The sequence below is a fragment of the Macrobrachium rosenbergii genome, chromosome 52 (assembly GCF_040412425.1).
Source record: "Macrobrachium rosenbergii isolate ZJJX-2024 chromosome 52, ASM4041242v1, whole genome shotgun sequence".
Classification (NCBI taxonomy): domain Eukaryota; kingdom Metazoa; phylum Arthropoda; class Malacostraca; order Decapoda; family Palaemonidae; genus Macrobrachium; species Macrobrachium rosenbergii.
The window spans coordinates 29,080,935-29,107,242 of NC_089792.1; the positions used below are offsets into that span (position 1 = coordinate 29,080,935).

The 26,308-nt window shown below is 38.1% G+C and overlaps 1 pseudogene; it reads left to right on the top strand.

Moving 5' to 3' along the window:
* Positions 1–6,049: 6,049 nt before the first annotated feature.
* LOC136833948 (disco-interacting protein 2-like) overlaps positions 6,050–26,308 on the top strand; it is a 123,421-nt pseudogene continuing 103,162 nt past the window's right edge.

A 26,308-nucleotide genomic window follows, 5' to 3' on the forward strand; every position in this document is an offset into this window, starting at 1 on the left:
CTACTGTATATCCCAAACGGCGGCAATGTCAAAGTTGAACTGCTTATACTGCCACTGTGGTACAATAAACTTACTGACCTAAAGTTTGCGATTGCTGTTGGTCTCAGAATGACTTGGCTCATTTTGCCTGTTGGCAGTTACCCCCTCGTCTACCTACTGTCATTTAGTTGGGATTCTTCCGTTTCGTTTTGCACTTACAACTCCTATTTTGTAGACTTGCCACCCATCATGCATGCTGGCCCCTTTGAGGCACCCACAAACATCCAAATCTAAACACAAAATATAGGCAAGTTCTTTTCTCTCTTTCATGATGAGCTGCACTTAGAGAATACTGATCTGTCCTTCGGTTATTCTCACGGACCCTAAACTATTACGTGGCGGCACATCAAATCAAACTCGTGTGACCAGTACTTGACCTCGTAACCATTAGTGGCTATTTATAGTGCAATGAATGGTTAAAATCGAAGCAGGGAACAACAGGTCTGCACGAGGTAATCCCTTACACTATTTAAATACTTTAGAACCAGTGATGGAGAATTCTTCAGGTAACGCGCACACTACTCTCAGGACTAGGGCAGACAATGACAAAACCGGTATGCCTGAGTACATTCCTGGAAAATTGCCTTCACTTGTTTCACAGCTAATTCTTAATTATTCGTCAGGAGTATCGTTTTAACAAGGCCTCATTCAAAGCAAAGCCGGTTTTATGTGAATTCCCTCTGCAGTCGTTGAATTCAATGTAGCAGATTTTTCCAGTAGTGAAATTGATGCTTTCCCCTCAGTGTCTCTCCCTACCCACACCATCTACCAAACCCCTTAACCTCTAGGCAGTCTGTTGATGGAGCTTCTTTTATTAGTGTCTCCTTTGATGAGATCTGCTTTGATGTTTCCATCAGAGAGCCGTTCAAGATGACAGGTTGTGGGCTTTTCAGAGCGATGATGACTGGGTCCTAGGAGCTTTCAGTGAAGCGTCTATACATCTGTTCGTCACAGGGCTTCATTCCGCTTTATGGTCTCAGTTTTTGAAGACGTGATGATTAATCCCTTGTCTTCAAAAGCCGCTCTTTTGATTCCCTGTTCATTGTTGTCGTTGTTTTTTCATGCAGATGTAAATATATAGCAGATAATGTAAGAACGTTACAGGCTGCTGCGGTCTTTCTATGTTTGTCAGGTAGCAAAAAACCAGTATTGACACGTGAAGTTTTATCATTATTTGGCCCTGTTTTTCTTTCGTTCTCTGGTCAGCTTTCGTTATAAAAATTGCGTCACCACAAAGAGGTATTCGGGGTCCATTAAATGACACCGTTCGTTACATTCACAGTAATGTAGTTTCCCTTCTAACTAACAGCCGTAACTCAATTTAAATCTAGGTAAGTTGTGAGTACTACGAGCACATCGCAGCATTCTCTCTCTCTCTCCCTCTCTCTCTCTCTCTCTCTCTCTCTCTCTCTCATTGCATATATCTATAACTGACAGCTTTATGTATGCGGTCACCGTCCTTAGAATTCTTATTGTTATAGGCAGTACAGTGAGTGCTAATACTATTACATTCGTTGGAAGAAATGACTCAGTGTCTCCATACAATATTAAAATACTCTTGAATGTGGTGATTCATCAATCTGTTCTTAGTATTATTTGAGCAAACAACTAAGGAAGCCATTGTTGTATAGGAAAATGAATACTTTTGCCAAGATTAGAAGACAAGACCACCAACCCAAAACAGATAAAACCAAGAATTTCACAGCACTGTAATAAAAAAAAAAAGTCTTTGTGCCAAAAATAGGGAGGAGAAGACCCGGTTTATATATTTTTATTTTTGTATTACATCTTTCCGTAAATCTCCTGTTAAACGAAAATTTCTCCTGACGAAATCCTTCGAAAAAAGTATGGGACAAAAGCTGGATTTTCTCTTACGAAAAATGGATCAAAGGCTTTGGTTAACGAAATCTCTGCTTCTTGCTATTTCGGTCGAATCTCTGCCTTCCAGAATTACTTTTGTCTCGTCTCGTTCTTTGTCGTCGTAGGATTTTCTTCTGTGTCAAGTTGCGTCTTTTCATTACTTACGAGAAGGTCATTTCTTTAAAAGAATTAATGACCAGGGGATTAGTTCTTTGTGGTGAACTATGGTGCGTTATGAACAGTGTGTAAAGTTACCTTCATCGTCACCGTTACTCCAGTTGTTGTTGTTATTCTACAGCTGCTTTGTAGGGATACAAATGCCTACAGTTCCCGGGCTAATGAAAACGTTTTGACCTTTTTTCCTGTAGCGTCATGACAAAAAATGGTTTTAATCTACCTTGAGAACAGAACAGTTAGGCTTTCAGTTTCTCCTGCGTTGTTTGTGTTTAGAACGGCGGCATTGTGAGACTGAAGACAGTAATGATTGCGTTTTTCTTCCTTTCCCCCCCTTCTCCTTTTTTCCGGCCACTTGATGAAAGGAATAAGAGTAAGGGGAGAAAATCCACTTGCTCTCCTCGGAGGGACAACTGAAATATTCCCCTTTGAGTCAACAGGGCGTCCTATTTCACCCTTCTTTCTCGTCCCATTCATATGCTCTCTCTCTCTCTCTCTCTCTCTCTCTCTCTCTCTCTCTCTCTCTCTCTCTCTCTCTCATTTATTATTTGATATTGTTGTGATCAGACTGTTAATGGCTTTTCGGAATTTCCAAGAGTGGTTGGATTATTCATGAGTTGTTTTTGGAAAGTGTGAAATACGTTACTGTATTTCATAACCTTTCTTTATATAGTCTTTGCCATACGGTGAACATTATTAGTAGTGAAGTAAAGAGCATCGTTGTCTTTGGCCGTTCGTATTTGCTCTACATTTTTTCTCTGCCATCTGGTGTTCGACGGAACTACAGACATGAACGTTGATAAATAATACGATCTTGTTTTATCCATTTGACGCTTTGAAGTATTCATAAACCAAAACCAAGGGTTATTTTTTCTATTTACTCCAGTGTTCAGAGTAGCGTCATGTGTTAAAGATGTGTGAATCATCGAGAAGTGATAAAGACATGGTATGGTATTTCAGGGCAACGCTTACTCTCCGGTTTTCAAGCGTCACTTCCGATTGCGACGACCGTTTATTTTGGAGAATTTTGTTTGTTGTCAGGATTAGATATGAGAGAGAGTGGGGGACAAACTGAGGGAAAAAAAGGAAGAAAAATATGTCACGCATGATGGAAGGAAGCGTTTGGTGTCGTTTGCCCGCTGGTGACAGGTGTCGGATATCATGAGCAAGTGGGTATGAAGTTCTTGTACCCGAAACTCTATACTGTACGTGTTTAAGGGTCAAGACGGTTGGGCTGGTGGGAAGGTAGGTCATAAGCCTTGTTGTCTATACGAAGAGAGGTTTGTGACATACTGAGAAAGAATAAGTCGGCAGAATATTTTATCCTTTCAGCCTTGTTTTAGCCTTTTTAGATTTTTGCATTGTCACGTTCCCTTTCTTCATGGTTTCATTCACGATTTCACAGTTTGAAGTATACATTTACTCATTGTGTAAGTCGACAAGCAAAGAAAGGTTTCCTTCCTAAATACATCATCCCTTTTATTCTGTCGCTATTCACTTTAGAATAATTTAGAACTTGGTGGATCCAGAAACAAATGTTTTTATTTTTCACCAGCGTTAAGACATTTGGACATCCCCGTGTTACCGTTCATTTTTAGATATTGGACTGTCATTTTAGGGTCACCAGAACTTCCTCCAAAACAGTAACATGAGGCCAGTGTGTCGAAAGGCTTCTAACTTTGAGAGTTGGCGACCGCAACACACTCCTCAGACTATTTTCTTTTAAACGGTAATATTGTTGTCCGAAAGAGAGTCATATTACTATTGCTGTGAAAGAGGTCCCCAGAATATTACTATTGTTGTCCAGAACCACAATATTGCTATTGCTGTCCTTGAAAGAGGTCCAGAACCAGAATATTACTATTGCTGTCCCGAAAGAGGTCCAGAACCACAATATTACTATTGCTGTCCCGAAAGAGGTCCAGAACCACAATATTACTATTGCTGTCCCGAAAGAGGTCCAGAGCCAGAATATTACTATTGCTGTCCCGAAAGAGGTCCAGAGCCACACGCAAAGCTTCATTTCAAGATGATAAAACAGGGTTACTCGGACTCAAATTATTTTTGTGTGCTATTCTACTTCAAGTCCTTTTGGTTAAATACACAATGCAGCACCAGGTAAACAGCGTTTCCTCAGTGTTATTTTGGTGCCTCAGACTAAAACTGTAACACCCAGAAACATCTCATCGTGTAGGGACACGTGCCACTTCGAAGGACCGTTGCTTGTTGAACTTGGAATTGCATCGCTGCTGCTATCGACCTTATAAAATCTTCACCACATAACTCACAGCCAGACAGTTTAAATTAGTTTTCTGGGCCTTCAGTTTTGTGGGAAGGCCTAATATACTCAGTGGCCTATTTTTTGTGTCTCAGCACCTTCATAATAAAACAAGTTTCCACCGATCGATGGTAGTGAGCTATTTTGTAGTCATTCACTACATTATTTACCAGAGGCGTTGAATTGAAGGACTAATTCTTACGTAATCAAAAGTAAGAGTGAAATGAAAGACATATTCACTTCTCATTGTGGAAGCGTATCTTTTTCACGTCTCTTTTCGTTTTCCCAAGTTACAGTTTTTTGTTCCGGGATGTTAAGTTTTTCAATTGCTTAGATATGTCCGCAACTCTACTTATGTGGCCCTTCATTTGTTTTCCCCTTTCAATTTTATGTCGTGGGATAATTCGTAAGTAGGTGTTGTAACAGGAGGAAATTTGATACACATATCCCTTGTTGTTATATAATACCTTCCTGAGACGGTTTTTATATATGGTGCGTATGCTCTCTCTCTCTCTCTCTCTCTCTCTCTCTCTCTCTCTCTCTCTCTCTCTCTCGGTAGGGAAGTTTGTCATTGTTATGCTTGAGGTAACCCACATGCGCATCACTAGCTCAGTAAGACTTAGTTGTCTAGATGTCATGCGTGATCGCTTTGCTACCTAAGAGTTTTATGGAAAAAAAATACTTCGTCTTCTTAAAAGTCTATGTTTATAACCCTAATGTAAGCCGGTTTAATTTTACTTTACTCTCTCTCTCTCTCTCTCGTTGTTAAATTGAATAAATGATCTGACAGTCCTTATATTCCTTGGAATTATGACACGTAATATCTGAGTTTGAGTGTTTGCCCTTGCCGCATTAGTTGTCTTTGGGGTCCTGCCATTCCTATAGTGGCAGGAACAGCCAACGCCCATTATGCAGGTCCCGCACCTCATATTATTAAGATTGAATTACTCATTCACAAAGCATTATCCCCTCCCGTGTCTTCCCCTGCTACGTCCCCCTCCCCCTCCGTGCTGCCTTTCCTGTCAGGCCTTTTACCACTTCCAGCCCCTTCCCCTCATCCGGGGCCCTCCCCTCCTCTCCTTCTGGTTCCCCTGTGACGGCCTTCTGGGGATTAAGTGTAGATGGGGAAAGGGATTCCTTTGGTTGCCATGTTGTTATTCCGGCTTTGTTCGAATCTCCAGCAATTGTTTCTGAAGTTACGAAGGAGAAATTGGATGCTTAACCTTTCTTTCCCTGAGGTTTTAAATCATTTTGGCCAGATGAACAACCCTTGTGTGTGTGTGTGAGAGAGAGAGAGAGAGAGAGAGAGAGAGAGAGAGAGAGAGAGAGAGAGTTAGAGGTAGGCGAGGGGAATAGCACTGAAGGCTAAAGGGCGGTAATGTAAGTTCGGGGCTACTGAGCAAAGGCGAGGGAGCAAGGAACTCGAGGGGAGTGAGAGCGTGTGCGGCTGTCTGTGGTTAGTCCTTGTGTGGGGATGTGGGTATGGCTTATACGCTATAGCCCTGCGTGCCATGACAACGAGGGGTAGATAGACAAACCCGGCCAACTAAACCTTGCTCGTACCCGTCGGTATGATATGATGATCCTCTCCCTCCCCCCCCCACCTCCCCGCCCATACCACATCCCTCCTCCACTGAAGTCTCGCCCACTCTAGACAAAAGTGGTTGACTCAGTTTCCTTCTAAACTCTAATAAGAGTGGTGGCTGTGCGTACGTACGTGTTATCACCCCGTGAATGTGTGCGCTGGGGAGAGAAATAACGTGAAGTGGAATTTTATGTGGTTATAATATTTTGGGATTCAGCATCACAAAGAAACGGACCTTCTGGTTTTGTAGCCGTCATTGGAAAGAAAGTGAATTGCTTTGAAAATAATTTAATGTGTTTCTCTTTAAACCCCTTTTTTCGTTTTTGAGAAATTAAATGTCAACAGTTTCATTGCTTTGGCCCCTTGATAAAAGTGGTTATTATTAAATGAAAATTGTAAGACTCATCCAGTGCAGTGAAATGTTTCCCATGTGCAAAATGAGGCATGGTCTTAAAATCTATTATCGACTTGATTGCCCAATGCAGTGTTAATTTGTACCAGGTGCAAGTCAGTCAGTACAACGTTCATGTGGGTAGCTGAAAACTCTTGGTGGTGTTTGAGGTTATTACTGAAGTGATCTATGAAATGTGATAAAACGGTCTGAATTGTCACTCATTGGGGACTGAGTCTGAATTAAGTTTGTTGCAGTTAAGTTTTACTGTCGAAGTCGAATCGAAGGCGAAAGAAAAGTAAAGCAGGCGATGGAGAGTACGCTGTGGAAGAAGTGCTATGCAGAGTACGCTGTGGAAGAAGTGCTATGCAGAGTACGCTGTGGAAGAAGTGCTATGCAGAATGAGACCAGATTTTCAACATTTAAAGCAACCGAAATCGGCACGCGAAAGTTTTTTATTTATTAGATCCAGTTAATAGTCAAATTTTTCCATCAGATCCAGTTAATAGTTAAATTTTTCCAAAGTCGATTTTGTCGTTGTTCTGTATAGAAAATTTTTGTGATGGGCCATGCATTCATTTCGTTTGGAATGGGCGATTCCTTCGCTGATTCAAAAGAATTATTTGTGGTCTTAACTCCAGTCTCCTCTTTAGAGGCAGCATTCTCCCAAATCGTGGAGCTCTTGGGGGATGTGTCGCTTCAGATTTACTTTTTCTCTTCAATTGCAATAATTTTCCACTTGGCGGAACAAACGCTCTCAATCCGCAAGTTGAAGGTCTCGTTTTATTGGTTAAAAAGCTCAAGTTCATTGACAAGTACTAGCATCGTAGTCTTCCGGGAAGGAATACCAGCGCAAAGAGGAACAGTAATATTGTTAATGCTATCATCCGTGTCTATTCTCAGCTATTATTTATTATTATTATTATTATTATTATTATTATTATTGCTGCTTCAGCTGCAATTTTAATACTTTTCTATTTTCTTAACATCTTCATTGGAGGTTGCTAACTATATTTGTCATTTCATGAAACAAAAATCTGGATTCTGCTATTTTTTGCTTTTTTATATTCTGGTATCAACAACCCTCAATGGGAGCCACAATAAAAAAAATAGAAAAAAGTCTTCTACAAATAAATGCAACTTAACAATAATCAATAAAACCTGTTCAAACTGCTGCCAAGGATTATATTATTATTATTATTATTATTATTATTATTATTATTATTATTATTATTATTGTAAAAATACATTAACAGTTTAGATTTTGAACATCAGGTTTTGCAATGTTGTAATTAAACTTTCCGCCCAATTTTAATGGCCAATTAAATGTAATGACATTGGTTATATCCCTCCCTGCCATGCTAGTGTATCGATTTATCGGCTCGATCTGTTTGTTTTCAATTTATCAGGGCAAAATTGCTGGCTAAATATCAAAAACATTTTGGGAGAAAAAATGTTCACATCGTAAATAAAAAGACACCCATATATATATATAATATATATATATATATATATATATATATATATATATATATATATATATATATATGTATACATATATATACGAAAGATCCATATATACATACATACATATAATGTATATGTACTGTATTATATATGTATTTTATCTTATTTAAAAAGATCGAAATACACTCCAGTATTTTCTTTTCCTTCATATATTTATCTCTTTATGTATAAATGGGTGTTTATTTATGATGTGAACATTTTCTCCCAAATATATACATTATGTATTGTGTATATATATATATATGTGTGTGTATGGCTCAATGGTAACATACGTTTTAAATGCAATCAGTGTAATAGTTTAACGTCATAATGTTGTGCGCGCGCTTCATCTGAAATTGAAATTAGCGAATGCATTTAGTCGTTTAAAATGAAAAAAAAGAATCGCTATGGTGCTTTATGATTCCGTAATTCGTTTGTGTTGATGTTTGTGCTTCATCCTTTTTAATGGGTTTATATTAATTGAGATTTACTTTTACTCCACACGGGTAATTGGTGTTATTTAAGGGAGTTCTGGTTTCCAGGGAATTTGCACTTTAGTGTTTTTCTGTTTGCATCATTATTTGTGCAGTAGATTTAATTGCAACGTGAGAAAATGTAGTTACGAGAGCGATATCAGTTGGTCGTGGTTTAATATGTCTTGTTATTATAGACGATAGGTTTATTTAGTCGCTTATTTTAAAGCACCGGTCACTAGGCAAAACAAAAAGCTTGTATTGTTGGTTTTGCCATTGTGGCTTCCTTGCATTTGCTTGCGTTGGGTGAATGCCAGCATTCGCTGATATGCATTGCATATACGTGTGTAAGTAGGAAACGATTATTGAAAAATAATTCCCTCAGGTGAGGTTTATTTCAATTTCATTTAATTATACATCGTTTGTATTTTGGTAGCTGTTTCTTCTGACCTTGTTGATTATATTAAGCAAAGAGATTGAATGACAGACTGATCTTGACATATACGTACTCTATATATTTCTTTTACCTGAGATAACTAACTTAGAGGTTTTATTACTATTTAGAAACGATTGCGATCATATATGTGGCGTAATTAAATTTCATACTTGGCTAAGCATACACAACGTATACTTAACCTTTGACCAAGTTCTTGTTAGTGTTTGTATTATTGTTAAAATGAAATTTTGTTGTTCCGTAACGCAACACAAAAACTCTGATTCCGAATGTATGCTTCTGTTTCGTGTTCCTCATGATTTCATTGCGCATTTATTTTGTTGATTTGTGAGAAAGTGAATGGAGCGCAGAATGTTATGTGGTCATTAAAAGAGGGAAGAAAAAGGATGAACTTGCGGCAGCAGGGCGGTTTTTGTGGTGGAGAATAAAAACTAAAAAGAACCGGAATGCGGTAATGATGGACAGATAAAGTTCCCATACATGGATAAGGTATCATTCTTCGCACGGACGGACAAACGCACTAGGAGAGAGAGAGAGAGAGAGAGAGAGAGAGAGCGCCTAATGATTACTTGATGATCAGTTCCACCCTTCCGTGGATGGGTGATTACTTCGTCGAGGCGCTCACCCTTATTGACTTACGCATAATTTGTTGCAGTTATGGAAGGCAGTGATGTTAAATCTAGTCTCTGGATTGTATACAAGGTGCCAGATCTGGTTAGACATGACGCCGTTATTGGAATTGTTGAATTGACCTATGAGTCGAATCGGTGCTCTTCTTGAAGGACGTCCAGGCCTAACGCTTCCTAACATATGTTTAGATCTATGTACTGGTTGATGTTTGGATCTATGTACTGGTTTATGTTCAGATCTTTGTACTGGTTGATTGTGATGGCTGGAATGCAAGAGTCGGCGGTGACAGCACCTCAAGTTAGAGACTGTGAGAGCAAATGCTGGTGCACTAGAAGGCTGTCTGGGTTGTGATACAGAATAGTTTAGGGACAGAGAGCTGATGACTGCAGTTCTACGGTTGTAGTGGAAGTGGTGGACAAATATTTTTGGGTTTAATGGGTTTATTATTCAATTCGGAAGCAAGACCTCATTGATTTTGTAAATGTACAACATTTCGTAACAATAGGAATGGGCGTGCAGTTTTTTCCTTTGAATTTGTGTGTGAAATTAGTACCACGGCCTCGAGTAGAATGAGTCGTAGTTAGTTGTTGGGGGGGGCGTGGAGACCATACACGAAATTTCGAGATTTCTCCGAAATTTTATTTTGTTTTCAAATTTTGCGCATCGAACGTTTCCAAGTTTTTCGCTCTTAGCCTAGAGAGAGAGAGAGAGAGAGAGAGAGAGAGAGAGAGAGACTTACCCGTAGAATGTCTCCATCCCTTCGAGGGTTTGGTAGTACCTCGCCAAGGCCCACCTACACCCCTGCAAGAGAGAGAAAGAGAATCCAGTATCCGAGAAGTTTTTGGCAGTGAGGAAGGGTAGCTCTAAATGACAGCTAAATCTGTGCTTCGCCGTGCGTTTTTTCCCCATTGATTAATGAATGGTCGTGTGATAAACTTGAACAGTGTCAGTCACTCACGACAAGAGAAGTATGCTAGAGATGTTCTTCATGTCATCTTTATGTTCGTCTGTTATGACGGTGTCCTTGGGTTTGAGCTTGATTGCTGTAAAGAAGAGTTAGTTATACATATTTGTTTCTTCGGTTTATTTTATCGTCTCTTTGAATATTTATTTTTTGTTCCCTCTTCTAAACCTAGATCTCTTTTAATGGTATGACATCATCTTAGCAAGGTCTTTTTCTTATTTAAAATAGGGGGAATGTCGATCGTGCAGGAAAGAAAAATGCCCTGAACTGTTGATAAATGAAATAACTTACGCTTACTGGCATGTTCGCCTTGCTTATTGCTGTCCTTCTTCCTTTTCTCACTTTGCTTTCATAAACTGTAACCTGAAGAGGGAACTTCCAAAGGCGTTCGAAGGAGTCGTCTCCTACTTGTTTGTCGTACGTTCTGCAGGGTTATCAAAGTTGGGTTCAAATTTATTCTCTCAGTTGTACCTTCCTTCTTCAAATTCTTACTGAAGAGGTCAATTAATCGGGTAACATTTATATATATATATATATATATATATATATATATATATATATATATATATATATATATATCATGCTCATATCTGTTACATACAGATTTTAATACCCATGTCCGCGTCAACAGTCAAACCTTTAAGGTATTTCTACCCATTTAATTATCAGTGTTATGGAATGTACTATCTGAAGAGTGGAGCGTCTATAGCAGATAAAAGATGAACGTAGGTTAAAAGAATAATAATAAGAGTATTCGTGGTTGCTGCTCGAAGAGTGAAGTAAGAGTTGTTTTCAAGGGTGGTGGGGGTGTGTGTTCCAGGTCCCGGGGAGAGGCCTTTTTCGTCAGTTTCGCGTTTGCTTTTTGGAACGGCAGACGTCTTGGAAGACTGTGGTCATGAAGACTGGTCTGTAGTTAGGTTTGATAGCCTATTAATGGTGATGGTGTTGTGTAGGTTTTGTTACTTTCCTCCGTGCAATCGTCAGTTGTTAACTATAACATGATATCCTCATTTATTGACGGTTCTCCTTGATCAGTGCCCAATTTGCCTGCACCTTTCATATGTTAAGTGATCACAAATGGGTATGTGTTAGAGGTCTCCTCTTCTATAGCAATGAATAACTATAAAAATAGTTGTGGATGGATTAATATATATCTCTGTAGTATGTGTATATATATTATATATAATGTCTGTATGTATATACTTACTTGTTTATTTGTGTTTAGAGAGAATGAAGTCCTGTGAAATTAAGTCTTAAATGTCAAAGTGGCCTTCTTGAGCTTGGTGTTCGAGAGTAGAAGAGCTGTGTTTGTATCATATAAGGTCTTAGCCCTTGAAACTGAAACCGCTTATATGTTAATGTCAGAGCACTTCAACACTTTGTGCTGCTTAAGAAAGTTTTATGCGTTATTTTGCCTACTGTACCCTCGGGAAATTTTTTTTTTTTTTTGTATATTGTTTATGCTGTAGGATACGGCGTTTTAGAAAACCACGTTTCACGAAGACGTTCAAATAACTGTAAGATATAAAGGAAATGTTTCTCTGATGACGAATGCCTTGAGTTGGTAGTGGGTGTTATTCCTGTCCATTATTTACGTGCCGGTGTGTTTTGATAACTGCGGTTTCAGTATCCGCTCTCGACATTGCTGAAGTTCATCGTTACTGTTTATCCTTTTGCTTTAAATGATATTTGACCAATTATTGTTTGGGTTTTTTTTTAAATGATTTCGGATTATGTATTTTTTCTGTACTGAAGGTGGAATGATCATGTTTTGTCTTAGATTGTGAAAATTATATTTCTTCCGGTTATAAGTTAGTCATAATGTGGTAGGTTTTTGGTACGTTGTAAAAAAAGAATGTTTCTGGTAGTTTTTTTGGTAAAAAAGAATGTTTCTCATGTTAGGAATATTTTTTGCCCGGCGTATGACCTCTCGATTATCTAGATAACGTATAGAACGATGAAGATCATGATCTTGGGGATAGGTTCTCGGAATTAATTTGAAAAGTTATCAGTTAGTATTGACGTAAGTGTTGAAAGCAGCTCATGTGGCTGGTCATTATTTTAATTCTCTCTCTTCATGGCTTGTTTAGTTGAAAAGCTCTACCACCGATGAGTGTTAGTATCACTTAACTCTCAAGGGCTGCTCGCCCTCCTTTAACCTATGACCAGAGACAAAAAGTCTCTTGTCTTACGTCATTGCTTGAAAGAACACGTGGCTTTATATTTTTAGGGAGGATCATGGTTAGGCGTGTCATCGTGTCGGTACATTGACGCATTCCCTTGTTTTTTTCGTCGTTAATGTACTTGTGGTTTCCGCTAACTGCCCAGGGTCGTGCTCAGTGTGTTTATGGTATCTGGGTATCTGTTTTTGTGTCACCTTCACGTGATTGTTCAACCGAAACTTCGTCAGTTTTATTTCTGAAAACTTCCAACCGTAGTGACCGAATATAGGCTTCGCTCCGCATATTTTTTCGTCGTTCTCCTGGGGATTCTAACGAAGAGGCCGGCTAGCAAACGGTTCGAAGAATGGACCAGTGAAGCCCATAATTTCCCTGGACTTTAACTCAGACCTAATGCATGGGTGTTAACCCATGTTTTCTCTGCCCGTTAACTAAATTGGCGGAGTTAGTGATCCCATTATTGTTCTGTTGCTCTTGGGGAGATGGTACTGCCCCCCGCTTGTCGTGTTTCCCCTCGCGATTTTGTTCCTTTGGTTGTGCTCGCGCATGCACCCTCTCGAGTTGTCTTTATTTATTTGCCCTCCTTGAGAAAATTACATTAGAGTTGTCTTTTTATGTATTTGCCCTCATTGTAGAAAATGTACATTAGAAAAATAAATAACTTTATGTATATATATATATATATATATATATATATATATATATATATATATATATATATATATATATATATATATATATATGTTTTTTTAACTAAAATGACCTCATTCAAAGCACTGGATGGTATCTAATGGAGTATTTATTCAGAAAAAGTTACAAGCTTTCTTGGACAAACAGTCCACATTAATCAAGTATGGGTAATGTGGACTGTTTGTCCAAGAAAGCTTGTAACTTTGAATAAATACTCCATTAGGATAAATGTGTGAATCCGTTTGTTCAAGAAAGCTCATTAAATACTCCATTAGAAACCACATCCAGTTTGAATGCGTCCTTTAAGTATACGTTATTTAACTAGACCACTGAGCTGATTAACAGCTCAGGCTAAGGGATTAGATTCTAGTATTCTACACAGAACAATTGTGTATGTGATAAAGTTGATATATCTGTTTATGTATGTGGTCACATACTGTAGTATGTTACAATATATTTCCTAATGAATGAAAGGGTAATCGAATGAATGGAAAGAAATTACGAATCACAGGAAGGGGGGATGCATTCTCTAGCACTTACAAGCAGGCCCACTGCGTGAGGAGGATTTCCAGAGAAACAAATTTCACTCCTTTACGATGGGAAGTGGATGGCCCACAAGGGGTTCTTAAGACGGCCATTTGCAAGGAGGGCCGGAGGCTGGCAGGAGCGAAGTTTATGATGGTTTCCTCACTGCATTGGAAAATTATTTTTATTGAACACTCTTAGTCATTACATCAGCAGTTAGTTGCTCTGTTTTAATCTTGTTCACGGGTTGTGCCGGGTTACTCTGTACAGTAGAGTAGTCATTGGTAGAAGTGTTTTTCCTAAAATTGACTAAAATTGTAATCCAGTCTGACTTTTTCTTTATGAGGGGAATATGTTAATGAGCGCCGTATACTGCCCTGTTTTAAGGAGGAGAAAAAGACTCGTTGATCCAATTAGACTTTAGACCCTACACTGTATCTTGTTTAAAGAATCTCTCTCTCTCTCTCTCTCTCTCTCTCTCTCTCTCTCTCTCTCTCTCTCTCTCTTTATCATTACGGTAATGGAGTAAATGTAAGGAAATTAGATTCAAGTGCGCGTCCCTTCAACATTTTATGGTGTTACTTTGTAGCAACTAGTGTGTGCTTTTATGTTGCTGTTATTTTTCAGCGTTTTGCTGTTTTCAAGAACAACAGTTCTAAGCCAGAATTGTGCTTTTACCATGGGATGTGTGAAAAAAAAAATTACCTTAACAATGTTGTGGAGGATTGTCTTTTAAGATATGTTTTAAAGTTACATGAACGGTTTGTCTTTGATTCTCAAAAAGAATCCGATTATAAGTAATATTTTTAAGATACTTGAAAAAGATGAATTACTCACCTGTGTTTGACTGAAAACTTTGCTGAAAGCAGATGGGTGCAGACTAATACACATAAACAAAGACTCCAACATCTTCTAAAACATAACAGACATCTGAGTCAACAACTGCCGACCTAACTCCTCGCTGCTGGGAGAAGGGAGCTGGGGGATTTGGTACAATTGTGCACATTCGTTACCGAGGTCTAAGCGATGTCAGGCAGGGCAGCCGTCGAACTGAGCCTACCACCGCCTACCCCACCGTCAAAGTCCTTCAAAAGAAGGGATCGTTCCCCCTAAAAATGGAAAAAAGCACGTTTAAGAATGAATGTTTGACATAAACAATACAAACGTGCACTCGTTGAGTTGACGAGGTTGTGCCGTTCTAAAAGGGACGTTTATGAGCGACGTAAACGACTACTTGAGTGCCTAAACAAAATGCAGCTTAAGTGTCCTATACTCATTGACTCCTTTATGAGTTTCATTTGCATTTGCCAATGAGATGCTTGCTGCTCTGCCTTCGTATCTGTCCTGCTCATTTGTTCATTTGTTGCTGCTATATTTCTTTGTTTGAAAGTATTTTTGCTATTAGAAACGCTGTTTTGCCTGTGTGCGGGAATTACATTCCTTGACCTTGAATGCGTTGCATTATCATTTTAGATCATTCTTGTTTACTCGAGTTGAAATAAGCGTCCCTGCGTTGTGTATCTGCATATTAGATTATACTTTCCTTTGTTTTTACGAGAGTTTATAGTTATTTTAGTGTTAAGGCTTATTCTACTATTAGTGTAATTTTTACGGTAGTCTGTTTCTGTTAAAAGATTAATCTTGAGGTTTTGCTTTGAATCATACATTCTGTCAGTATTTCACTTTCCCCGGAGGAATTTGCCTATTTTAAGCATGAATTCTTCTCATTTACTTAACAGTGAATGACTTTTGTTCTCTTCAGATTTGGTTAGGTGTTTTTTTTCTGAATCTCCTGTTTGTTTTATCTTATATCGTCAACGCGTCTGGACTTGTGGACTTTGCGGAATGTTGCTTATAGCAGGAGTAAATGTGTCAGAGCATTCGTGTGCTTTATTCTCTATTTCTCTAGCATTCCCTTTGTTGTCATTTTTGAAACCTTATTTCTTTCTTTTTATATTTACGGTGCTTTTGAGAATATAAGTTATTGTTTTTTTTTTTTCTCTCTCTCTCTCTCTCTCAGTTTCATCAAGACGAAAGAGAAAGAACCTCCGAATCTGTATCTAGATTATCGACATTTTTTTTTCTTACGGTATCGCCCGGCCTTTTGTCCCAGAGCTGTCGGCCGTTTGCGTCTACATTCCTCTGTGGCACTGTCACGGGGGTGCGGCGTCATGTGGGCCTTTTGGTAGCGGCACCACGTGTACACGCTCGTTTGTTTGTATGTCTCTGTTTTCATCAGCTTCGAGGAGACTTGAATGTGCGTGTGTATGTGGGTTGCGACTCTCATGTATGAGAGAGAGAGAGAGAGAAACATTTCGCTCCTCAAATTTATCCAGATACTTTGATGTTTATCTAAACAAATGGTCGTTGGGTCTGCGTTCTCTCATGATGTGGTTATTATAGTATCTTGGTGGCTTCGCATTCCCAGGTCACTCGACCTTCCCTGCATCATGCTGGCTTTTGGAACCTTTCCACAGAGACAGACGAGACGCTTTCAGATCCTTGGTAGTGTTCTTTTGTTTTCTGACGTCTTTCTTTTATTTTCAAGTGCTAATGCATGCGAGACTTCTGTAACCTCCTGGCATCACTCCCAGTATTTCTTCCAGTCTTCAAGGTTGAAGAAGTCTTGAAGGATAAATAAAACTAATCTTATGCTCCTTTATGTCGATATATATATATATATATATATATATATATATATATATATATATATATATATATATATATATATATATATAAAGACAAAATCCACAAAAGAAAGCAGAGAAACAATGGAGTACAAAGGGCTTCCAACTTCTTGTCCATTTAGCTGACTGAAGAAATATAGTTCCTCGTTGGACGAGTCGGTATAGTTCTCGACTGCACTCTGCTGGGCCCGCGTTCCGAGTCTCCAGCTGGCCAATGAAGAATTAGAGGAATTTATTTCTGGTGATAGAAATTCATTTCTCGGTATAATGTGGTTCGGATTCCTTAATAAGCTGTAAGTCCCGTTGCTAGGTAACCAATTGGTTCTTAGCCACGCGAAATAAGTCTAATCCTTCTGGCCAGCCCTCTCTAGGAGAGCTGCTAATCACCTCAGTGGTCTGGTTAAACAAAGGTTTTTTTTTTTTTGAAGAAACATAAAAAGGCCTTGCTGTACTCAATTGTTTCCCTTTCCTTCGTGGATTATGTCTTTTTTTATATATCCATCACGCTCAATATCTTCGTGATTCAGTAACACACGCACACATATGTGTGTGTGTGTGTTTATAACTGAGTCACGAAGATGTGGAACGTGATGAATGTATGAATAAAGGAAAATACCATGAAGGGAAAAGTGAAACAACGGAGTGGTTGCTAGGCCTTTCGACTCGCGGTCCTTTACTTAGCAGACTGAATGGAAACATAAAAGTAAGGTTACAGTAAAGCACGTATAACTGACAGATGACATACAGATATCCTTGAGGATAGGGATTATATATAAGGGAACAGACGCACCTGGAATCCAACACAGTAGATATTTGAGAGGTTTTACAGAAGATTAGGCCCAACAGCTCGGAAGCAGGGAGGAGTCGATTAGAGGATTATACAGGGGAAGAGACTGACCACCGAAAAGGACCTTAGAATGAATAAGCTCTATATGTTTATAAAAGTGCAACACATTTTTTCCTTTTGGTAAACAATAACAATTTAACATTTAAAAAAATATATATTAAACATACGAGTACATAGAAAATATATATAAGGTAACTACTAAGTAATTAAGTCAGTAATTTTTATCTTTAAGGTCATTCTGAACATTTATTATCATTTATATATATATATATATATATATATATATATATATATATATATATATATATATATATATATATATATATATATGTACGTATGCGTATGCATGTATGTATGTGTATTTGAGGTGTTTGTTTGCATGTGTGTACTTGAACAATACACATATATGTTTTATATTAGAGTACCTGGCTTGCACCAACCGGTAGCACCGGTACCTGGATTACAGCCCCAAGCTCAGGGTAAAGTACTTGCTTGCCCAGTAGGTTAACACCTCCTTGGGTTAAAACTATATTTTATAATCAGTAATTGTGGTCTTGTTCAGAAGGAGCACCATAAATCACTCTGGACGCCTGGCGGAAGATCTTGGTTAAAAATCAGTAGGCTATGTAGCAGGGGTCATAGGACTTGTTCAGCTAGGAGCTGTGTGCTGCAGGGAACTAGCTTCCTCTAGTGTGTATAACCAGTGAATTATCTATGAATTCTGCTAAATGGAGAGGCACAATCTAGAAAAAGGCTCCTGGTCTTGGGTGTATTGAGGTACTAAGAATCAACCAGTTTGAAATATTTCAAGGTTTAGTTCTCGTTGGACAAGTCGAGCAGAGTTGTCGGCCAGCACTCTGCTAGCCCAAGTTCGAGTCTCCGGCCGCCCATGAAGAATTAGAGGAATTTGTTTCCTGGTGATAGAAATTCATTTCTCGCTATAATGTGGTTGATTCGACAATGTTGTAGATCCGTTGCTAGTAACCAATTGGTTATTAGCTCATTTAAAATAAGTCTAATCGGCCAGGGAGAAGCCAGCCCCATCCGGCCAGCCCTAGGAGAGCTGTTGATCAGCTCAGTGGTCTGGTTAAATTAAGGTATACTTTAACCAAGGATAAACCGAAAACAGGAAATAGGAAAGTATGAACGTTGAATCAAACAGGAAGAACCGTAACAGGTAGAAAATAAATTCAAGGGGTATGGACTGGACATCATAGCTGTTTGTGAATCTCAATGCATAGGAATAGGAAAAGAAATTTGGAAAGGGTAATGTGTACATTTACTCAGGAAGAGCTGACAGAATACATAGAGGAGTAGGCATGATCTTAACGCCAAATGCAGAAAAAGTACTGACTAATTTTTTGAGTACAGTAATCAGTAGACTGATGCTGGCAAGATTTAATATGCAGACTAATGCCATATGAGTATTGTCATGTTCTGTGCATCTATGAATGGATTCTGTAAAAAAATAAAAGATGACTTTTCAATTATTTTTTAAAGCAGGATGTTTTGGATAAAATACCAGAAAGAGTTATGAGAATTATATATTGTTGGTGATATGAATGCAGAAGTTTTTAAGAACAATGAAGGTATGGAGGAAGTAACGGTACTAACTGAGAGAGAAAAAGAACACTTAGGAACGTTAGGAGCTACAGAGGAGCAAAGGTCAGCAGTTATCGTTAATTTGTCATTGCCACACCAAATTTGAAAAAGTTGATACAACAAAGCTTCTTGATGATGAACACCAAGAGGTTTTTGCAAATTAATTTTGAAGTAAATTTGCAGTTCGATAAACCATACCTGAGAAGGATCAGACAGTCAGTGAGGACTAGTGTAACATCAGGAATGTGTATCTGCCAGATGAAAAAGTAGTACTGGGATATGGGGTAACAAAATGGAAAGCTTAGATATTAAGTGAGACTTAAGTTAAGTAAGGAATTGGCTAAAGCAAAAGGTATATGCAGGCAAATTTCAGGAGGATGAAGGAACACAGGTACGAGTTACTCAAGTCTAGATAGAGAAGTTAAACAAAGATCAAGAAAAGATGAGAGAAAATGTTTAGACAAGCAAGCTGATGATGTCGACAAACCGGTGTGTTCAGGGAGTACAGTTGGAGTTTGGGTATCTCACAATCATAAATGATTTATTCATGGGTGAAAAGAAAAGAAAAAATATCCATAAAAAGGGGGTATGGGTCAGTTACCAGAAGCTGTTGAAGACCAATGTACTTATGAATGTATTCATAATGTTTGAAGTGGAACCAATAATAAAGAAACCTAGGAGATGGGAAACCAATATGTGATGGATTCGCTGCAGAGATTATTTTAGTCGACAGTATATGGAGTGAGGAATCAGAGCCTCATATTTGGGAATTGGAAGTCATAGACCAGGACCCAGAGACAGGTAACCTGACTGAATGTGGTAACTATGTTACTTCTGTTGTAATGAAAATATGGTTATTCATAGTAGTTTGGAGTAGGAAAATGATGAAAAGCGTAGAGATAAACAAGCTGGTTGTAGAAACGACAGGAGGTGTGCAAAATGAAATGTTTGTGTTAAGACATACTGTGTACCAGTGGACGGAATTTAAAAATCCCCTTCTGTGATGGCTTATGTTGATGACTGACAGCAACCGCAGACCAATATTACTGACGCTTCCAAATGATTAAAGGTTTTGTTTTGATGTGGTTTTTCGGCGAGTTTAAAATCAAAGGCATAAAGTGGTCATATACTGTACAAAGCAGGTGGATTTACTACACTATTTTTACACCCTTCGTTTTCTGCATTTTCTCTCCTTCCTCTAAAACCCTCTTATTTCGTATTCCATTCTTGACTCCCTTGTATTCCATTGTAACTGTTGAAGTGTTAGCAAGTGTTATAAACATATTCACATGCAACATATAATATATATATATATATATATATATATATATATATATATATATATATATATGTGTGTGTGTGTGTGTTGTTTATGTATGTGTAGCAATTCACATGAAGGAAGTAGAAAGAAAACGGTGAAGTCTTTTTATTACTTTTTGCACATAGGGCGAATCTTCAAATATTCAGTTATTCATAAGTGCAACTTAAATTACAGATCTGATTAATACTTTCAGTGGAAAGACAAACACCACAGTTACGTAAGTAGTATGTTGAAATTACTTCATTTCTTTCCTCGCTGCAATCCTAGAAATTCATTAAATAAAGGTCCCAGATTAAAATCATCAACTTTTGGCTCGGGAGAGAGAGTGTGTAAGCAGTTGGTACGAGATTATGTTATCGTAAGAGCATTAAATGTTTTTTTTTATATATTCATTTGTTTGCAGAGTCACGTAGACTTTTTATATTTAGAAAGATTATTTTAGGTGCTGGATGCTAATAAAAAAACAATGCCAACATTTGTTTTGAAAGCTCATTGTGCTGGTAGACTTGCAGTGCTTCATTAGAAGTGAAAGGTGTGGTTCTTAACGACTTACTAAGAGAAGAGAAAAGAAGAGATTGAATAGTTCTTTGTTATGTATCGAGATCATTGTTTCAATAAACCCTTATCGCTTCTTGAACCTAGTTCTGCTCTTTCACTCCATTTTACATTTTCCACTTCTTTCGTAGCATCTTGCAGGATGGACCCACTCTGCCAAGAATATATACACGTTGAGAGAGAGAGAGAGAGAGAGAGAGAGAGCCTTCCTCCCGCAAGAAGGCAGACTTCAAAAGTAACTGAGTGGGAATTGATTATCTTCATTTTAGCTAGACATCATCCAGGGATAGTGGAACCGGCCTTGTTGTGAGTGTGTTTTGACAACTACTCTCCGGTGTGAGAAAGTGTTGTATTCCCCGATAGCCAAGATCGACCCTCGGCGATTTCCCTGATGTACCCCTCCCCCCTATCGTATCCTCCCGTTATCTCTTTGACCCTCGGATATCTGAAACCATGATAGGGAGAACGTTGTTTGGAGTCGGGTGAGTCACGAGGTTCACATCACATCTGGCTCCCTCTCACCCCCCCCCCCCCCTCCTCCCCCTACCCTTCTTAGGTAAAGAGATGAGATGAATTCCTTCAAGTGGGCAGATTAGGAAGGAGGGAATTAGTAACAGAAGAGTTTAGTACAAATGGGAGACAAATGCCTATGCCTGCTGCCACCACTGGACGTTAGTCAGTTGGTGGTTTGCCACCAGTAGTACTGTAACATTAAAAAAGTGAAACTGTGACTTAATATAGTTTGGGTTGTGTTTGCATTTTATATTAAAATGTTTATTACACCAATTTTTTGAGATGTCATGTTGTGAGTGATTTAATGCACTAGCCAGAATGGTTACTTATTTTATTAAATAGAAAATCATATTGTTCTCTCTGGTGTTATTTTTATCATTCTATGCTAAGATACAATGTTTGAAGAAGCAGTTGCATTTATTCGAAATTTGAAGGTAAAAACTGCTGAACCGCAAGAACCTTTTTCCCTGGCTGACATATGTAAGAATTGATTTAACTCCTATAATACGTTTCCTTGCAAATTTTCTCATTCGCCCAATTGGCGACAGAGTAACCTTAGCAAAAATTCTTGTTTTTGGAATCGAAAAAATATGAGCACGTAGGACGATTGATATCTTCCAACGTTTATGATCCATCACATCATCAGAACAGTTTCCTCTTTGTTTATCAGGAGCGCAAAAAAGAACAGATGGCGGCCTACTGTACATCCGCAGTGTTCATGTAAATCAAGTGTTGAGTTGTCGTTGCATTTACAGTAGTTTGGCGTAAGACAACGGAACCGGTTTACATGGCCACATTCCAGAACACGTTTTATCTCATCACAAGTTGCGGACGGGAAGAGCAGAAGACACGTTCGCCAGTGTCATTCTTTGTTTCTTGCTCCGCTCCGGGACTTTTTATTCTCCGCAGATAGAAATTGTGTGAGTGTATATACATACATGCAGTATGTATGTATGTATACACATACATATGAAATAATCGGATATATGGTTTTCTGTTGATTTTTGTATATATTTGAGCCCATTTAGTAATATATATATTTATATATCTTTTGATCGTCTTTCATTTTTTTTTTTATATATATATATATTTATAGATGTTTTGTTTCTGCACACACACACACTTTTATTTTTACAGTTTTTGGTCACAAATCAGTGGTTCTCAACTTGAATCGAATATCTGGTCCTTCCCTGACCCTTGTCTATCAGTAAAATTCTCTCAGATTAAGAAGAGAGCCCGATTTAGGGAGGTAAATGTTTTGGTAAGCCCTTTTTATACTGGAATCTTTTAAAAAGGCGATACTTTTTCATTTTTTATCTTTTCAAGAGTATAGAAAACATTTATCCTATGTTTTGTTTCTGCCGGTGTGAATGCCCTTTTATTTTTACAGTTTTGGTCACTTTAAATGGACCGGCCAATTAGCGCTGGTTTTGTTCGCCTCACTAAGTGGCTGCCATAAGTCGTATCTGTTGGAAGGCCATTGTCATGCCTGTGAACAGAGAGGTAGAAGTGTTTATTGCCTATTGTTGCATTGTTACCCGCTTAGAATTTTTGCAGTGTACTGACAGTGGCAATAGATCAATTACAGCATTGCATTGGTCATACCCAGCATTTAAATGTAGGTACTCTGAACGTTGAACCACCTTCATTCTTTAATGGTATCACATTTGGTTTAGTGACATTCACTTCACTGCTGACACTTGAGCCTTTTATTAGAACAGGTTTTCTCTGTCCCCTCGTGTGTGTGTTTGTGTGTGTGTTGTGTGTGTGATGTGAGGGTTTTAAGATTGCGTTTAGTGTAATGTGAGGATGAAATGCATAATGTGTTAGTATCGGTATTTTTGTCCACATTTGTTTCACCTTTTATAGTAACACATCCTTTTATTATTATTATTATTATTATTATTATTATTATTATTATTATTATTAGTGATATGCTGATGGTGGTTGCCGTATTTCAGTTGCAACAAGTGAATGTTAACCAGTAAACTCAGTAGATTTTTGTTAATAAAGTGCCAGTCTTGTACAGAGCACTTTGAGAGAGAGAGAGAGAGAGAGTTTAGCAGAGTTAGTCAGGAAGTAGTTGCTGTTTTGATTCAAGATGATGGCTGGCAGGTGGTGGTGATGTTATGAATTGCGCTCGCTCGCTCTCGCGCTCTCCCTCTCCCCTCTCCCCGAAATGTTTGTTGTTATCTTGTAAGCGTGGGAAGGTATTCGATCTTGGTGCAGCGGCAGCGGCAACGACAACGACAACGTCGGCAGTTGCAGCGTCGGCTGGTGTTTCCTCGAGCGCCTCTTCCCTTAGAACAGATGAAGTGTCTATTCATGTCTGGAGGCCATGCGACCGACCCGACCGACCGACCGACCAGAGAAACCTTCAGTGCAGTGTGGTTCTCCTCTTCTCAGAGGACGTACTCCTTGCATGAATGTTGTTCGTTCGTGTGATCGCTAGCATGTGTTGATTTTATGATTTTATTGTTCAGATTTTCTTTAGCTTTTGGGTGAGTCACATGACACGTACGACGTTTTAAACTAATTCTTTTTTCGTTGACTGCAATTTTCTGCCTTCAGTGTATCCCAATTGTTTTCTTTGTCAAGGAACAAAATACGAATTGATAGAGTTACCACGTAGTTCATGCACATCCAGTCTGTGATACACACTGTGATAAAAGATGTTTTATCGGTGAGAAAGCTGATCGGATGAATCGTTATTGTTTTGTGATATTGACGGTGGGCCCAATCCCCCGCTTCCCATGAAGTAACAATGTATGGATACGACGGTCAGGAGGCCGGAAGCTCGTCTCAACACCACCACCTGCTGGAACCGGGTCCTTTGGCCGAGACGCGAGCGCCCCTGTCGGCCGTGTCTGGCTTCGACCTCGAGGCCCTTCTCAAGATCGACGATCTCAGGGCGTGGATCCAAGAACTCGAGGCTTCGAGAAGCTACAGGTATCAAACCCTCTACAGCGACTATGACGACTACGACACCGTCGATGAGGATCGGGAAGTGGAGCAGGAGGAGGGGGAGGAGGAGGAGGAAGAACAGGATAATGGTAATGAATGAGACCCCTGTGTTTTTGTTTATTAGTTTACTTTTAAATTTGTTTCAGTTTTTTTAGGTGTGGTTGTTATTCAGAAACCTTTTGAAGATTATTGAGTCATGTAGCTACAGTTTATAATTATTATTGTTTTAATACTATTACTGTTTTTGTTGTTTGTTTGTTTTTATATAAATGAACGGTATTTCTAACTCATTTTCAAATTAGTCGTTCAATTGGCTCTACTTAAGAACCTCACTGAAAGATGTGTAGTTAAATCTTAATTAGTCCGGAGAAAAAATAATTCCCCAATTATGATAATTATGTGAATTATGTGTGTGTTTAGTGAATGAACGCCTTTAAACAAAACATAAGCAGAGTCGTGTGTTCATGAAGTAGATGCATAGGCCTAAGTGTTCCAGAAGAGATTCAAATTAGGCATCGGTGTCGCTGAGGACCATTTGCTCATACACAAGAGAGATTTTGGAATCCATCCTTGTCATCAGTTAAGCAAACATTTGATCATAATACCTCTTCAAAAGCAAGTGACTTGCTTAGGTCACCTTCCAGATAACATTTAATACATTCCATTTGCATGGTAATAAGGCACATAGCAATAGTGTCTTGACCTAAGTCCGTTTGTAATTATCCATATATATATCGTCAATCACTATATATATATATATATATATATATATATATATATATATATATATATATATATATATATATATATATATATATATATATATATATATATATATATTTTATATATACATATATATTATGCACACACACACACATGTATGTATGTGTATAACATATAGATATAGAATGTAATATATGTTTATAAATAATATATATACCGTATATGTATATATATATGTATATATATATATATATATATATATATATATATATATATATATATATACATTATACATATATTATGTATGTGTGTCCATGTATACAGTAGATATGAATGTGTTTATAAATAATATATATAATGCGCGTGAAATGGCAAGGCAAAATCTGTGTGTAATGAGCAAATGACTTGATGTTACGGTAGTAAGTAAAGGAGGGAAAATTGAAGTGTTTAGCGCATAACACGAATACTGACCTGATTTTCCTTATCTAGTGAAGACATCTTCAAGGGGGCTGATACATGATTGCTAAAATTTCCATTGTATATGTCAAGGTGGGAGTAAAAATCATTATACAAACGTTTGGGGGAAAAAGTGTTAGCAGCTGTGGTAAGGAGGACTCCTAATAACCTCTGACATCCTCATCCCAAAAGATTTAACAAAAGCCGGGAAGGTAGCTCCACCTCTTCCGTCGCGGGAAAAAAAGGTGGTTTGATACGTGTGTGGATACGTGTATAAATGTGTATATGTATATATATATATATATATATATATATATATATATATATATATATATATATATACATATATATATATATGTGTGTGTGTAGGTGTGTGCGCGCGCCAGCGATTGAATATTTCCATAGATTTATAAAGATCCCAGCCCATTGGTTACCCTTCAGCATTGCGACTTTATTCGGCGTGGGAATGAATGTGAGCGGTTTGAAGTTCAAATGTCATTGAGAGATGGAAGTGCATCTTTGATCTTCTCTCTAACCAGTGATAATCCACTTAAGAGGCTCTCCTCTTCTCTCTCTCTCTCCTAAATCTTCTAAGCTTTATTCATATTCTATAGGTCTCTAAGCTAAGTGATTTTTCATTATTGTGTAAAAAGAGTATTGAAACTTTAACTTGAAACATTGCTGAATGAGTCTAAAGCCTGTAAGAATGGAAACCATGTTGAATCAAGAATATTTTATCAGCTTGATTAACTGCCATAAGGTGATGAGGATAATATTTTAGTGAATTATGTTCACATAAAGTGAAGATTTTTTATTTCATACATATGAACTATGGTCTCTAGCTGCAATGATTGTGTGTATATATATATATATATATATATATATATATAT